Source organism: Acomys minous (genome assembly GCF_964271855.1).
Source record: "Acomys minous genome assembly, chromosome: 13".
Taxonomy (NCBI): domain Eukaryota; kingdom Metazoa; phylum Chordata; class Mammalia; order Rodentia; family Muridae; genus Acomys; species Acomys minous.
Window position 1 is genome coordinate 66,476,817 of NC_140495.1, and position 16,902 is coordinate 66,493,718.

The window sequence follows — 16,902 nt, forward strand, 5'->3', positions numbered from 1 at the left end:
ATTGAATCTCTTGATTGTTTTTGGTAAGATAGTCATTTTGTTTTGTTTGTTTTTGTTTTTTGAGACAGGGTCTCTCTGTGTCACCTTGGCTGTCTTGGACTCACTTTATAGACCAGGCTGGCCTCAAACTCACAGCGATCTGCCTGCCTCTGCCTCCTGAGTGCTAGGATTACAGTCATGCACCACCATGCCCAGCTAAGATACCCATTTTTACTATGTTAATCCTGCCAATCCATGAGCATGGGTGATTTTTCCATCTTCTGATATCTTCTTCAGTTTCTTTCTTCAGAGACTTGAAGTTCTTGTCATACAGGTCTTTCACTTTGCTAGGTTAGAGTTACACCAAAATAATCTATATTATTTGCAGCTATATTAAAGGGTGTTGCTTCTCTAATTTCTTTCCCCACCCACTTCTGGTCTGTATACAAGTTGTCACTTAAGCTGGGGAAATAAGTCTGCTTTTAGATGAGATATTTGAAACCTGACTTTGTTTCCATAAACATAAATCTTGTAAGCACGCTTTCAAATTTCTTTTTAAGAATGTTAAAATTTCATTCAGTCAGAGCCTGGCAGCAGCTGTGTTGGCTCATTTCTTCTGTAGCTCTCTATGTCCCTTTTGATTCCAGGAAACATAACCTCTGGTGTGGCTGTCTCTGATGGTGTCATCAAGGTATTCAATGACATGAAAGTTCGCAAGTCCTCCACACCAGAAGAAGTGAAGAAATGCAAGAAGGCTGTGCTCCTCTGCCTGAGTAAGGACAAGAACGTCATCCTGGAAGAGGGCAAGAAGATTCTGGTAGGAGATGTGGGGCAGACTGTGGACGATCCCTACACCACTTTTGTCAAGATTCTGCCAGACAAGGACTGCCGCTATGCTCTCTATGACGCAACCTAAGAGACCAAGGAGAGCAAGAAGGAGGACCTGGTGTTCATCTTCTGGGCCCCTGAAAGTGCACCCCTTAAGAGCAAAATGATCTATGCCAGATCCAAGGATGCCGTCAAGAAGAAGCTGACAAGAATCAAGCATGAATTACCATCAAACTGCTACAAGGAGGTCAAGGACCACTGCACCCTGGCAGAAAAACTAAGTGGCAGTGCTACTGTCATCTCCCTGGAAGGCAAGCCCTTGTGAGCTATCTCCATCCCCCTACCTGGAGCATCTAGCAGCCACAGACCTGCTCTTGGGTGTTACAGGCTGCTACTTTGCTGCCAGACTAGAGGGGCTGGGGGACCTCAGCAGGGAGAGGGTGATTCCTTCACCCCAGTTGCCAAACATCCCTCCCACACCCTGGATTGTCCTCTTCCCTTCATCTCTGATTGTTCTGGCCTTCCCAAACTGCTTTTGATCTTCTGATTCCTCTTGGGTTGAAGCAGACCAGGTTCCATCCCAGGCACCCAGTTTGGGGAGATCCTGTTTTTTTTCTCCTTTATTAATGTATTCTTGTTACATCTCAATGGTTATCCCATCCCTTGTATCCTCCCATTCTTCCCTCCCTCCCATTTTCCCCTTATTCCCCTCCCCTATGACTGTCCCTGAGGGGGATTACCTCCCCCTGTATATGGTCATAGGGTATCAAGTCTCTTCTTGGTAACCTGCTGTCCTTCCTCTGAGTGCCACCAGGTCTCCCCCTCCAGGGGACATGGTCAAAGGTGAGGCACCAGAGTATGTGAGAAAGTAATATCCCACTCTCCACTCTACTGTGGAGAATGTTCTGTCCATGTATAAACTCGGAATTACTGTAATACAGCAACTTTTACCATTAAGTCATTGCCTGGCACTACTCTTTTCTATTCTCCAGGCTAAGTCTCCTAAGAAGGATGTGAATGAGCCAAGTTTGATTCAGGCTGCCCTTTTCTGGGAATGCTGGCAAGTAGCTTATCAGACAATGAAAGATCAAGTTAATACTTGATCTTAATCAAGTTAATAATGTTAGGTATAAACAGAATCATTCCAGTGATATTTTATTAGATGATGAATTTCAACTACAGACATTTCCATTACCACAAGAAGAAATGGCATGATAGTTACATACAGTGTTCAAAAATTAACGGAATTATGGGCTATTGAAGGTATAAATGGTCATAGGGATTGTCTACTAGTATCCCCTAAATTCAATTAGACATTCAGTGGGGAGCTAGAATGGTGAAGTAATATGTGCATGTAGTAGTAGTAGTAGTAGTAGTCATAATCGTAGTAATAGACGTGGGGAAAGGTGACAATTTCTTAGCCACAAAGCACCAGTTTTTACATATTTTCTTTAAGTCTCTTGCTAGAAACATCATTCCTGTAGTAGCTTAGATTGGAATATTATAAACTACTTAGAACCTAATTTCTACTTTTCATAGTAGACAACATCAGAAAACGCAATTTGAGGGAAGTTAGACTCTATACCAGTCTATAAAATTTGGCACATATGAAAAGCAAACACCAGCTGCATAATGGTGGGGCACATGTTTAATTCCAACACTGGGGACGCAGAAGCAGGCTATCTTTCTGAGTTCAAGGCCAGCCCAATCTACAGAGAATTCCAGAAAAGCCAAGGCTATCCAAAGAAAACTTGTCTCAAGCAAAAAGAAAGAAAGAAAGGAAGGAAGAAAGAAAACAAACACCAAGGATATCTGAGAACTAAAATTAATGTGAGTAAAAATTTAAAACGTAAAGTTATTGGTCATTTCATGTCCTTTAGTAAGTGAACGTTTCTTAAATTAAACTAGAAAATTATAAATACTGAAGGAAAAGTTACACTTAATGTGTGCCTAAGTTGCAAAAAATAAACTTAATAAACAAGATTCTAACCATATTTATTTTGAAGATTGTAAATGCAGGCAAGTATAAAAACATACACAACATACATTTACACACAGTCATGCACACACAGACTTATGTAAATACATATTCGTGCATACAAACACACATTTGTGCATTCATGTACATTTATATATGCTTGGGCAGGAAAAGGGTCCTTAAAATTTTGTGAGAGAACTAAAAAACCTGCATGAGTAAATGGACAAAGAATATTATTTGAATAATTCATAGAACTGTTATTTTAAAAAGCAAAATAACATAAGACATTGAATTTCTTCACTCATCAGCAAAATTCAAATTAGATGAAAAATAAGAGATCCATAAACATTTTCTGAAAACAGAGAAAGATGGCACTTATTATACAAACCTGTGGGTAAAGTGCAGTCTTTTCCCTGCTGGTGAAGATGTAGTTTTAAAGCTTTTCTAATAGCAATCTGGCAAGATCTTTGGAATCTATATTGAATTTATCCTTGACCTTAGAACTTTCCTGAGACCTACTCATAAAAATAAAAGAATTAAGACATAAAGATATAAGAGTAATAAGATCAGCAACGCTCTTTGTAGTGGCAAAAGAAAAGAGTAAAGCTGGTTTAAAAGAGGTCATAGTGAAACTCCAGAATAGTATGTAACTCTGAATGGAAAAAAAAACTGCTGAAATTTACCAATTGACTTGAAGAATTCCCATGACATTCCACATTAAGAAAGATGAATATCAATGGAAATATGGCTTACTATCAGATTCTAAAAAAAATAATAAATGCATATGTGTATTTGCAAACAGATCTAGACACTGGATAAATAGATAAATATATAGACATTTCTGTATTTACCTGCATGTGTTTAAGTATAATTATTTTAACATTGAAAACTACATAAAATCATATAAAATTACTTACGTGTGACCTGAGTGTATAGGAGGGGCATATGGGTATAATGAAACAAGTAAAAAATGATGGAAAATGCATTTATATAAGTAAGGTCAGTGCCATTTATGCAAAATCAGCGTTGCTTGTACGCATAATTCTGAATACATTTCAAATTAAAATGGCTATCTTGCTAATCAACTCAGACTGTTGTGTGTAGTTCCAGTCAAATGTTAGATACATGCTTTAAACTGAGGAAGGATCATGGTAAAAGGTATCCTAATCCCCAGAGAGGACAGAGCAGAGTGTCAATTTGGAACAAACTCCACCTCCCCTCACAGTTAACAGATGATTTCACCACCCACTCCAGAGAGAAAATAGACATCAATGAACCAAAATCGCTCTGCTGCCCACTGCACTTCTATAAACCTAAGCTCAGCTGCTCCAACCCTCTCCTCCTTCTCTCCTGTCACCTACAGCTAAACTCACCTCAGGTTCTGTGATTCCGTAGTTAATACCCTCACATCTTGCAGCTTTTTCCTCACTAGGACTTTTTAGAAAAAGATAAAGGCTTTACTTTTAAAGTTTTCAAAGATGTCAAGTCTGGCTGAAGAATGTATGAGGTGAGTCTATAACACTGGAATCTTTGAAAATATATGTCAAAGCAATCCAAGACTGAGAGGGGGTCTGCCAAGGTGACTTAGTAGTTTCAAGAGGCTCCTGTGGAACTTACATGGTAAGATGAGCATCCCTAAGCATAATAATTGCATGAGTTATGTTAAACTCCTGCATACATAATGTTCAGTTTCATAAAAGAAAAGCAAATATTAAAAAGTCCTGGTATTTCTAAAATATATCTGGTAATTAACTTACAACAATAGACAATAATCTGTGCAGTGGAAATGTTCCTTCTTATTTTATAGAAATTGTATGTCAGTGAAATTCTCTTTTTGTTTGTTTTGTTTTGTTTTGTTTTTCTTCAGTGAGATTATTTATCCTAATACCCCACCCCCACCCCCACTGAAACCTTCTGAATCTCTTACAGGTGTTAGGACCTCAACTCTTAGTGTTAACTTGATACTGTAGTGAGGGCGGGAAATCTCATTACTACAGGTAGCGATTTTGAGCATTTCAGAAGCCTACAAGGAGTTATCACTCTGTTTGCAAAATGCCTCTCTAACTGTTGCAATGTGAAGCTTCTGGGTGAGAGACATGTTTCAGGTGGTTAGGTGAATGGAGTCAAGCAATTCAGAAAAAGCAGACCGAGAAACAGCTAGGATAATTTTTACATGTATATTTATAGCTTAATATAATTTTTTGCTTCTCCCATCTTTTTGGTTTATAATGATGTTTTGATTTCTTTAAGAATTTTGTACAAATAATTTTGATCATATTCATCTCCTCACCTGCCTATGCACACAACTTCATAGGCATTCGTGTCCTTCTCCCTCTCCCTCTCTCTTCATTGTTCTTCAAAGGAAATGAAATTGAATCTAATTTGTGCTGGTGAGTGACTTCTGGATATGGGGCCCACATTAGAGTGTAGTCTGTATAGCAGCTGTCACAGCATTGATAAAAATGAGTTCCCTCCCAACAGCAATAAATCGCCAAGTTTCTCAGCTAGGAAGGAGACTCCATGCCCACTTTCCCACTTCCATGCTGGCATTTGGTCTTGCTTAAGCTCCTGTAAATCTTGTACAAACTGTTTTAATTTTATTTATTTATTTTATGTATGAGTATTCTATCTGCATGTATGCCTGGATGCCAGAAGAAGGCATCAGATCACATTATAGATGGTTGTGAGCCACCATGTGGTTGCTGGGAATTGAACATAGGACCTCTGGAAGAGCAGATAGTGCTCTTAACCACTGAGCCATCTCTCCAGCCCCGTACAAGCTATTTTAATTTCTCTGAGTTCATATGTGCATTTCTCTGTTTGTTCATCCAATTAGTTTTTCTGAAATAATGAAATAAAATTTTTTGAAAAACCCATGTCTCCATCCAGTTAAATGGTCAATAAAGAAAAGCCTCAAGATTTATTTAACTAACGGTAGTATCAATAGGGAGATGTATAGCATTGAAATACTCAACTGTGCAACTGTCAATGTATTCAGACAATGCTCACTGCTTCGATCATAACAAAATATTCAATTTTCTCCAGATTATTGCTAGTATTTCATTATCTCCAGATACGTCTTCCACCCTTCACCCTCTCACTTTCAGCCTTGCTACCACACTGAAGTTCCTCATTCTTGGCAAAGGATGGCATTACAAATATTTGCTAAGTAGCAGCTGGGGCTCCTTTACCTCTGGCCTCACTTTTGCTGTTCTTCCTTGCCTTCTGTCCAGACCTTTCTGTGAATAAATTTTACATTGTAATCCAACACACATGAGTAGGTGAAGGTCCAGCTATATTCAACTAAAGTTTTCTACAGTCTTCTCTTTGAGTTCTATCAAAAGTAGATTTTTTTTCCTGGCATAGACAACACTGTCCTGTCACTCTTCCAGTATTGAAATCTTATTTGGGTCACTGCCATATCTGGTAATTTTTGTTTAAGTCATCATTTCTATGCTTGCTATGCCAGTATGAGGACTTGAGTAAGATCCCCAGAACCTATCTAGAAACGCCTGGGGTGCTGATACATGCTTGTAATCCCAGTAATAGGGAGACAGAGTCTGGAAGATCCCTGGGACTTGATACCCAGCTAGTATAGCCTAATAGTCTGCTGGAGAACAGTGAGAGACTCTGTCTCAAAGTAGGTCAATAGTATTCTTAAGGATAACACCAAAGGTATTCCTCTGGTCTTCACATATACAAACAACACACACACACACACACACACACACACACACACACACACACACACACACACTACAAACACCTGGACATCTACCTTCACGCATGGGTACCAACACTCACACATAGGCACACGTAAGTATGCACATGTACAAAAAAACTAAAGAACATTGGTTTTAATATTTTTTACTCTTTTATACATGCATATTGTAAATTTTGTTTTCAACTCCCATTAACTTCTCTTCATTCCCATGTCTCTTCTGCTGGAGCCCCTCTTCTTCCCAGGAAGTTCCCATCCTTTCTTGTCTGTATGTGAGTCACAGAGCTTGCTTAAGGTTGTTTGCATCAGCACCACAAGCATGAGATCATTTACTAAAGAATGAGGCATTGACCTTTTCGTGACTACATCACTGAAGAAAATAATGTTATTTTAAATCGTCTCCACACATTCAGCTTTACTACAGGCTCTTCATACTAGCCAAAGTTTTATTTATTATTCAAATCTTTCTCCCCCAACAAGTCTCTTTTATAAGTCAAGTCCTCCAATTCTTTTCCCACCTCCCACAGCCAGAAATCCGGGCCTGGGCTTGGGAACCACAAACTGCTAGCAACGTGCAATCTTCATATACCAGAGCTGAGTGCAGACATCCCTCGGGGAACAGAGGATCTTCTGCAGCAAACTGGATGGGTGAAAGGGCTACTGGATCCAAAACACAGAATTTGGTGCTTCTCAGACAGAAGGGGACACACTAGGAGTTTGCAGCTGTCTCCAAGTCTGGGAGCCACACAGGAGCCACACACTGTGAGCTCCCTGCACTCTTCACATGAGGGACAGTATCTGGATCCCAGAAACAGCATCCTAGCCTCCAAGCCACTATTCTACTCTGCTAAGGATCTGCCTGAGGAGACCAAGTTGTCAGTGGAACCCTGCTGAGTCCCAGATCTTAGGTGGCAGAGCTCAGAAGAACCTAGGTTTCAGAGAACAGTGTCTGCTATGCCTGTAAACCGAGCAGCTGCCTTCTGAAAAGACTCGCCCCCTCAACTGACAACTTAGGAAACCCAAGCCCCCACAGCAGATGGCTAAAGGAAGGGGGTAAGAACGCAATCAACAAAAACCAGGACAGCGTAGCGCAACCAAAAATAAAAATAAAAAATAAAATAAAATAAAATAAAGAAACAATGGATACACTGCAGCTAAATCTCAGGAAAATGACTTTAAAGCTATGCTGGTGCAGTTCTTTGAGAAATATAAAGAGGAAATTAATAGATCCTTCTAAGAATTACAGGAAAATAACAAGTGAATAGAGGCCATTGAGGACAACTAGGAAACCACAATCAAACAGGTGAAGGAAATAGTTAAAGACTGTTAATAGTTAAAGCTATTCAAGACATGAAAACAAAATTATAATCAATTAAGAAAACACAAACGAAGAACACCCTGGAAATGAAAAACTTAGAGAAGAATCAAGAATTACAGATGTAAGTAACACGAACACATTACAAGAGATGGAGGAGAAAAATCTCAGGTGCTAAAGAAACAATTGAAGAAATTGATACATTTCTCAAAAATAAAAAGATTAAGACATCCAAGAAATCAAGGACACCATAAAAATACATAATTGCAGAATAATAGGAATAAATGAAAATCACAGGTTCCAAGAACCAGAAAATATTTTCAAGAAAATCATGGAAGAAAAATTTCTCAACTTAAAGAATGAGGTACCCTTAAAGATAGAAGAGGCTTGCAGATCAGCAATTAGACTAGAAAAGAAATTCTTCCCACCACATAATAATAAAAACACTAAATGTACAGGACAAAGACAAAATATTAAAAGCAGCAAGGAAAAAAGCCAAGTAACATATAAAAGCAAACCCATCAGAATAACACCTGACTTCTCAATAGAGAGCCTGAAAGCCAGAGGGGCTTAGGATAATGTCATGTAGACACTGAGACCACAGACACCAACCCAAACTACTACGTACAGCAAAAATTTCAATCACCATAGATGAATAAAATGAAATATTTCATGACAAAACCATTCAGCAATATCTATGCACCAAGCTAGCCCTACAGAAGATACTAGAAGAAAAATTCCAACCAAATGAGGCCAATTATACCCAAGAAAACACAGGATAGAAATAATTTCACAACAGCAAAACCAAAAGAAAATAAGGTCTATATGGCCATACATTATCACCACCAATTCCACAATAAAAGGAACTAACAATCATTGGTCACTAATGTATCTCTCAAGATCAATTTCCTCAACTCTCTAATAAAAAGACACAGACTAACTGAATGGGTGCAGAAACAGGGTCCTACATTCTGCTGTATTCAAGAAACACATTTCATCAACAAAGGTAGACATTATCTAAGAATAAAAGGCTGTAAAAAGTTTTTCCAAGCAAAAGGACCCAAGAAGCAAGCTGGATTAGCCATTCTAATAATTAATAAAAATAGACTTTCAACTAAAATTAATTAAGAAAGATAGAGAAGGACATGGTGTTCTCATCAAAGGAAAAATCCACCAAGAGAACATTACAATCCTGAACATCTATGCCCCCAAAATAAAGGGTGGCCGCATTCATAAAAGGAACACTTTTAAAGCTTAAATCACACATTAATCCCAACACATTAATAATGAGACTTCAACACCATTCTCACCAATGGACAGATCATCGAGGCAGAAAATAAATGGAGAAATACTGAAACTAACAAACATTATGAACCAAATGCACCTAGTTAATATCTACAGAACATTTAACCTAAACACAAAAGAATATACCTTCTTCTCAGCACCTCATGGAACCTTCTCCAAAACTGATCATAGACCTTCACAAAACAAGCGTCAAAAGATACAAGAAAATCAAATTAATCCCTTGTATCTTATCAGACCACCATGGACTAAAGCTGAACTTCAACCATAACAGAAATAGCAAAAAGCACACACACACCTGGAAACTGAACAATGCTCTACTCAGTGACTACTGGATCAGGGATGAAATAAACAAACAAATTAAAGACTTCCTTGAATTCAGTGAAAATGAAGGTACAACATACCCAAACTAATGGGACACAGTGAAAGCAGTGCTAAGAGAAAAGTTCATAGCACTAAGTGCCTTCACAAAGAAATTGAAGACATCTAATAGAAGCAACTTAACTGAACACCTGAAAGCAAAGAAGAAGGAGGAGGAGGAAAGAAAAAGAAAAAGAAGAATAAAAAAAGAAGAAGACACACTCAAGAGGAGTAGATGGCTGGAAAGAATCAAACTCAGGGCTGAAATTTGAAAAAAAAAAATAGAAACAAAGAAAACAGTTCAAAGAATCAATGAAACCAAGAGCTGTTTCTTTAAGAAAATCAACAAGATGGACAAACCCTTAGCCAAACTAAATCAATGGCAAAGGAAGAGTATCCAAGTCAACAAAATCATAAATGAAAAAGGATACATAGTGACAAATACCAAGGAATTCCAAAGAATCATTAGGTCTTACTTCAGAAGCCTATATGCCACAAACATTGAAAATCTAAATGATATTGACAATTTTATTGATACATATCATTTGAATTTGGTTTGTGAGTATTTTATTGAATATTTTTGTGGCAATATTGATAAGGAAAGTTGGTGTGAAATTCTCTTTCTTTTTGGGTCTTTCTGTTGTTTAGGTATCAGGGTGACTGGCCTCATAGAATGACTTTGACAAAGTTCCTTTTGATTCTATTTTGTGGAATAATTTGAGTATTGGTATTATATCTACTATGAAGGTCTGGTAGAATTCTGCACTGAAACCGTTTGTTCCTGTACTTATTTTGGTTGAGAAATATTTAATTACTGCTTCTATTTCCTTAAGGGTTATAGGACTATTTATCTTGATCTTGATTCAACTTTGGATAATGGAACCTATCAAGAAAATTATCCGTTTCCTTTAGATTTTCAAATTTTGTGTCTTATAGGCTTTTGAAGTAAGACCTAATGATTCTTTAAAAATCCTCAGTGTCTGTTGTTATGTGCCACCTAATTTTCTTGACTTAGATCTGTCTCTATATGTTTTAGCTGGTTCGCCTAAGTGTTGTTTATCTTGTTGATTTTGCAAAATCAGACCTTAGTTTTATTGATTCTTTATATTTTATTTTTAATTCTAATTTATTGATTAGAGTTTGGTCAGTTCTAAGTGTCTACTCCTCATGGCTATGTTTGCTTCTTTTCTTCTAGTGTTTTCAGTTGTGGTGTTAAGTATCTAGTATAAGATCTTTCCAATTTCTTTCTGAAGGCAATTAGTGTTATGAAATTTCCTATTAGCACTGTTGTCATTGTCTCCCATAAGTTTTGGTATGCAGTGCCTTAAATTTCAGTGAATTTTAGAAAGTCTTTAATTTCTTTCTTCATGTCTTCCCTGACCCAGTGGTCATTAATTAAAGAGTTGTTCAGTTTCCATGTGTGTAGGCTTTTTGTTTTTCTGGACTTCTATTAAGTCCAGCTTTAATTTCTGAGGATCTGATAAAATACAAGAAGTTATTTCCATTTTCTTGCATTGGTTGAAGCTTGCTTTGTGACCAAGTATATAGCTCAATTTTGGAGAAGGTTCTTTTCAGTGCTGAGAAGAAAATATATTCTTTTTCATTTGAATGAAAAGTTCTGTAGATATCTGTTAGGTTTATTTGATTCATGAGGTCTGTTAGTTTAATTATTTAATTTCGGTCTAGATGACCTGTCCTTTGGTCATCTATCATCTATCATCTTCATGAGCATAGATTTAAGTTCATTTTCTTGTGTTTCAGTTGCCTTAGAGTCTACAGGGCAGCTTGCAGTGGAGTAACTGCAGTCTGGTGGTGCCATATTGCCCAGGCTTTTGTTGACTGTGTTCTTAGGCTGGCCATTAGCCATATATTTGTCTCTGGCAATAGCTGGTTTTTCCTGTTGCCTACTGGATTTCTCGGGGGCCAAGGGTAATAGGAAGAGCCTTGGGCAGGGGCTGAGTGTTCCTGGATCAAACCACTTCACATAGTGAGTATGGTTGTGTACTGGTGGCTGTATCTCAGGGAATAGGCCACTGTTTCCTCAAGTAGCTGTGTCCCAGTTGGACCCACAGACAAGGGACTGGAGTGGGCGAGTGTCTATCCTGTATGATCTTGAGGACTGGGAGGTCTCCTAAGGAACCTGGGAGCCCTTCTTCTACAATCAGCATCCCTGTCAGTAGCTCCTTCACCCAACAGTCTCTGACCTCATGCTGCCCAGACACCACAGGCACTGTGCACTGCCATCTGGAAGAGAGATAGTGTGTGTTCCAGAAGTCCGTGAAGTGTCCTCCCACTTGAAGAGGCCAATTGGTCTTTACATTGAAATAGTGCTGGTGCAAAGAAACAATGAACTTTGACTAATGACGTGGGGGAAATAGGAAGATATGTCTCAGAAGTGGCAATATTACCCCAAAGATCCAGAGGGTTCCTGGAGAGCCACTCGCCCTCAGTCTGTCTTGTAAGCCTGGAAATTCTAGTGCTGATATCATCAAAAGAATTAGCAGCAATAGCAAGATGGTAAATTAGCACAGGTGCCAAAAAAAAAAAAAAGGCATGGAATGCAAAAGGTGAATAGTCTTCATTTTCTCATTCAATGCCAACGCTCATTTTTATGTCAGCTCCTACCAGAAGCCTAAAATTGGTGTGGTCTTTTCAATTAAAGTGATGAGGACGATACCTCAATTAAAGCTCCCAAGTCAAATGATTCTAAATTGTGATGAGCTGACATTTAAAACAAACTATCCTCAACTGTTAGAGTGGTGAATCCAAAGTCTTCCTCTGGCCTCTACAGGTACATGAAAAAAGATACGTGTACACATGTGTATATACACCACCCACCCACATGTATGCCCACACATGCATAAGTAAGTTCTAATGAAAACTTGTTTGATGCTATCTGCTAAGAGGGAAATGTACCTATAAATAAGAAATGGATTAAGCATATATTGTATCCCGTTGCTTAAGAAGGCTGCTAATGACCTGTTTAGCATGCAATCCTTCTGCTTCCTTAAAGATCTTCACAGTGGCTTCACATGGCACCATTTTAACACTGGCTATATCTGGCTCAATAATTAAGAAACACCTCATAAATTCTGTTTATTAATGACTAACTTATGTAAGTTGAACGTGAAAGAGACAGGATGATCAGCTTAGTTGAACAACATGTTTAATGTCTTTGCACAGGGATTAAATGAATATTTTTGAAAGCTTGTACCATAGAACTCAAGGTCAGGAACTTATGTTTTATATCCAAAAGTGACTAAGTCAATGTTGTAGTTAGATATTACTTCTTTAATAAAACATGGATAAATAACAATATTGATAATCATATACAATCCCAGTATAAATCTTCATGACACAACTTTGAAAGTTGTGAGGTAAGATAGACATCACAGAAATATCTCTAAGGTACAATCCCCATTTTGTTTTATCAAAGGAAGCAATTTCCTTGGCTTTATATGCTGTTTGTAAGTTGTTTTTCCTTTATTTTAAATGCTTGTGCCCTGATTGTGTGTAAGGAGGAAGATTATCTGATAGTAAATACATTTAGCTTTGTTTTACTACTGGTGGGGGGAAGCATATTTTATTGTTGTTATTTTTAGGATGTGTCCAATATTCATATTCTTAATCCCCTAAGTCATGTTAATGATAGTTGAAGGTGGAGCCTTTGCATGTTACTAAGAGATGAATGACACAGCATTAATGGCCTTATAAGAAAAAGAGGGGAAACTTGAGCTAGCAAGTGTTCTCTGTCTGGACAAGAGTGATATAAACTGGACTATTAGCTTGATTAGATCTGTAATCAAGTAAGAGATACATGATTGGTCAGGTCCATTAGAGCATTTTCAAGAACTATGGAAGAACCCACCCCTCAAGAGTTAGCAACACCTTTCAACAGCTGCCAAGATATAAAAAAGTCCCCAGGTGTGTGTGTGTGTGTGTGTGTGTGTGTGTATGTAAAGGATGTTTGGGAACTAGAGGGTGTATGTAAAAATAATTAAAGAAAAAGAAGCCATTGATTTGAGAGATCAGGGGGTAACTGGGAGTGGGTGGAGTGAGGAAGGAGAGAAAATACGCAATTACGTTATATTTTCAAAAAGTTTAAAATATTGTAAGTTAAAAGAAAGAAGTCCCAACAAATGGCCGTGTTGTGTGCTTGCCTGCCTGGGTTTCTTATTGGTGAGTGCCAATGTTGCTTCTTGTTGCTGCTGAAGCTGATAACATTCTTAACTGACACCAAAACCCAGTTTCCTTGGACTTTCAAAATGAACAAGTTCTTGTCTTCTCCAATGTGTAGTTGGTAGTTGTTGAACTAACCAGCCACTGTAGTATAAACAATCTAGTAAATCATATTTATAACATATAAACAATCAGTTACTTTCCTCTAGAGAACTCAGATAAATAAATATATCATGAAATTCTATCCACCATATTACAAGGCTGCCAGGGCCCTCACTAAATGCTAAACAGATACCAATGCCATGCTTATAGACTACCTAGCCATAAGACCTGTAGAATAAATAAAATTCTGATCTTCATAAATTACTCATTAAAACTTATTTTATAAACATAAAATAGACTCAAACACCAAATGACTAACAGTGAGTGTCCACGAATTCTGGTAGCCTCTCTGTGACATTTGGCTGTTAATTACTGTTAAGAATATTTAGCTTGGGTTTTTTGTTTTGGGGGTTTTTTGTTGTTGTTGTTGTTTTGTGTGTATGTGTGACTCATACCAATGGGAGTGAGGGTGTCTTTTACTCCTTTGCCTTCTCTTCAGACGCTTTTCCTCTTATTGTGTTGTCTTGTCTTTCCTTGATATGAGGGTTCATGCCTAGTCTTATTGCATCTTGTTACGCCAAGTTCAAATAATATCTCTGAGATGATTGCTTTTTTCTGAAGAGAAACTGAGGAGCAATGGATCTGGGGAATAATGGAGGTTGGGACTGGGATGAGATGAGGGAGGGTAGGCTCTTGTCAGGATATAGTGTATGAGAGAAGAATAAAGAAAAAAAAAAAAGAAAAAAAGCATGTCTCCTTGAGCCTAACTGTATTGCTCAGGGTTCTCTGGAGTTAGGCATCTCTAACTCTACCTAAACTGATATTTAGTAGACAGAGAGAAGTAGGATTTAATGCCCATGAAAAAATGGACTTACTAGCAAGATGAGAGCAAGCAGGCAAAAAGCAAAAGCTTCCGTCTTCCATGTCTTTACATGGGCTTCTAGAAGTAGGTTTATCTCAGAATAAAGGTGTGTCTTCACTTGTCAAGATCCAGATTAAAGGTGTGTCTTTTGCAGCTCAAATAATCTAGATTAAAGGCACGTCTTCTTCTCTTAAAGATCCAAATTATAAATAGATCTTCGTACTTCAAAGTAAGCAAAAACTCTTTACAGTTGTGATCTCCATTTCTTGATTTTAGTTAGTTACTGATGTAGTCAAGTTGATAACCAAGAGTAGCCATCAAAGTAACCAACAGCTCTCCAATAGGACAATAAGAGAGAAACCATGCCAGGTACCAGAAATCTAGTCTAGTGATAGTAAGTCATAGACCTTGGGGGAGAACCTGTAATCATCATCACGTTACTAATCTAGCATAATCCCAAAACAACATTTGTTATTATATCCACCAAGGAGGAAGCTACTTCACACATGGAGATAGGGATGCTCCAGGATGCTGGTCTGTAATGGACCGACCCTTCCAGCTTGCATGCTCTCCTGCTTGTGATATCCAGGCCTCCTGCCAACCTCTGCAAGCAGGACCAAGAGTAAGTAAGCTGGGTACGCAGGCTGCCATCTGGCCTGGCCACAGGCCAAGTAGAAATCGGGCCCTGCATCCCTAGGTGACCATGTGAGGACAAGTGGAAGCACAATGCTATGGAATGCAGATGGCCCAAAGATAGGCGAGTCTTGAGGGCTCTACTGTGACCATGCAGTGGATGGTGGTTTGTTTGTCACTTTCTCTCTTGATCCCATGGGGAAACAGGTGATCCAATGGATTATCATTCAGGCCATAACTGTAAAAGCGACAATAGGCATAGTCTCTGTTCTGTGTGTTCAAGTGTTCTTACCCTGTATTTTTTTAAAACAATTTTAAAATATGCACTGTGTTTGGGTTAAAAACCAATCACCAAATGGATACCAACAGCAGTCTACAGTCTAACGGTTCCTGAAGGCCAGGTTCCCCCACACTCAAACCCCTTCTCAGTACTGACTGTGAGTTGGTTCTCTTTTTCCAATAAAAAAAAGCTAAATAATATGCATAGGAGTACCAGAAACTGCCTCAGTGGAAACAGAAATTATTTACATTAAATAAAAACCTGGCTGCAGGCTGCATCTGCACATGTACAGCACGATGCACTCTGTGCCTAACCCATGGAGACAGCTTCTGGCACTTAGGTCTACAGAGTCGCGCATTTGCCCCGGGAGAGGAAAGCAGAGGGCAGAGGACAGGAAGTGAGGGGGGAGGGAGGGGTCTGGTTCACTTCTGATTCCAGAGCTGATTGGACAGGCAGTCTAGTCCTTCATAGAGCCCGTCCCTGCTGGTGGCACAGGCGGCCTGAATGTACCAGTTCCTGTGGCATAGAGAGTGCAGCCCCAGCTTGTCTGTGATTCCAGCGGCGTTCATGGCAGTGGGGAGGTCCTGCTTGTTGGCAAATACCAAGAGAACAGCACCGCGGAGCTCATCTTCAGCTACCATCCTTATGAGCTCTTCGCGGGCTTCGTTCACATTCTCTCTGCCATTGCTCTCCACTAGAAAGCTCGAGCCTTGGGTGTTCTGGAAGTAGTGATGCCACAGCGGCCAGATCTTTTCCTGGCCACCCACATGCCACACGGTGAAGCGGATACTCTAGTGTCAACAGTCTCTATGTTAAAACCAATGCTGAAAATGGTGGTCACAGTTTCCCCAGCTTCAGTTTGTACAGCACTGTTGCCTTCCCTGTAGCATCTAGGCCCACCATGAGAATGCACATTTCTTTCCTCTTCCTCTTCCTCCTCTTCCTCCTCCTCCTTCTTTTCCAAAAAGCCCTTGAAGAGGTTTGCAAAAATATATCCCATGCTTGTTGACGGGTGGAAGTGATATTGGCAAGAGACCTCCACAGCGGCTGCTCCTAGCCTGATGTTGGTTTCTCTCTTTTTGTTATAGATGGATTCACTTTAAAAAAAAAAAAAAAGCCACAACCAATCAAAACCCAGAGTTGTGGCGCTTATTCGCTTATTCCCAGTAGATACATCTACAAAATACTTCTGCACCCAAGGTTCAGGGAACACTGTAGAAGATGAAGGAGAAAGGTTATAAGAGACGGAGAGTGAGGAAGTTTGCTGTTAAGATTGCTTCTCCTAGTACTGTCAGTAATTACTCCCATAAATGTTCGCCAGCCTCACTGCCCAATTGAGTGATGGTGACCAATGGATGTGGCC

The 16,902-nt window shown here is 39.0% G+C and overlaps 2 pseudogenes across 2 annotated transcripts; one reads left to right on the plus strand and one right to left on the minus strand.

Moving 5' to 3' along the window:
* Positions 1-607: 607 nt before the first annotated feature.
* On the plus strand, positions 608-1,132 carry LOC311581804 (cofilin-1-like; annotated as a pseudogene). The gene has a single exon. The product of its transcript is annotated as a cofilin-1-like (transcript).
* A 14,799-nt stretch (positions 1,133-15,931) lies between these two features.
* LOC311581339 (ADP-ribosylation factor 1-like) lies at positions 15,932-16,454 on the minus strand (annotated as a pseudogene). The gene has a single exon. The product of its transcript is annotated as an ADP-ribosylation factor 1-like (transcript).
* Between the last annotated feature and the right edge of the window lie 448 nt (positions 16,455-16,902).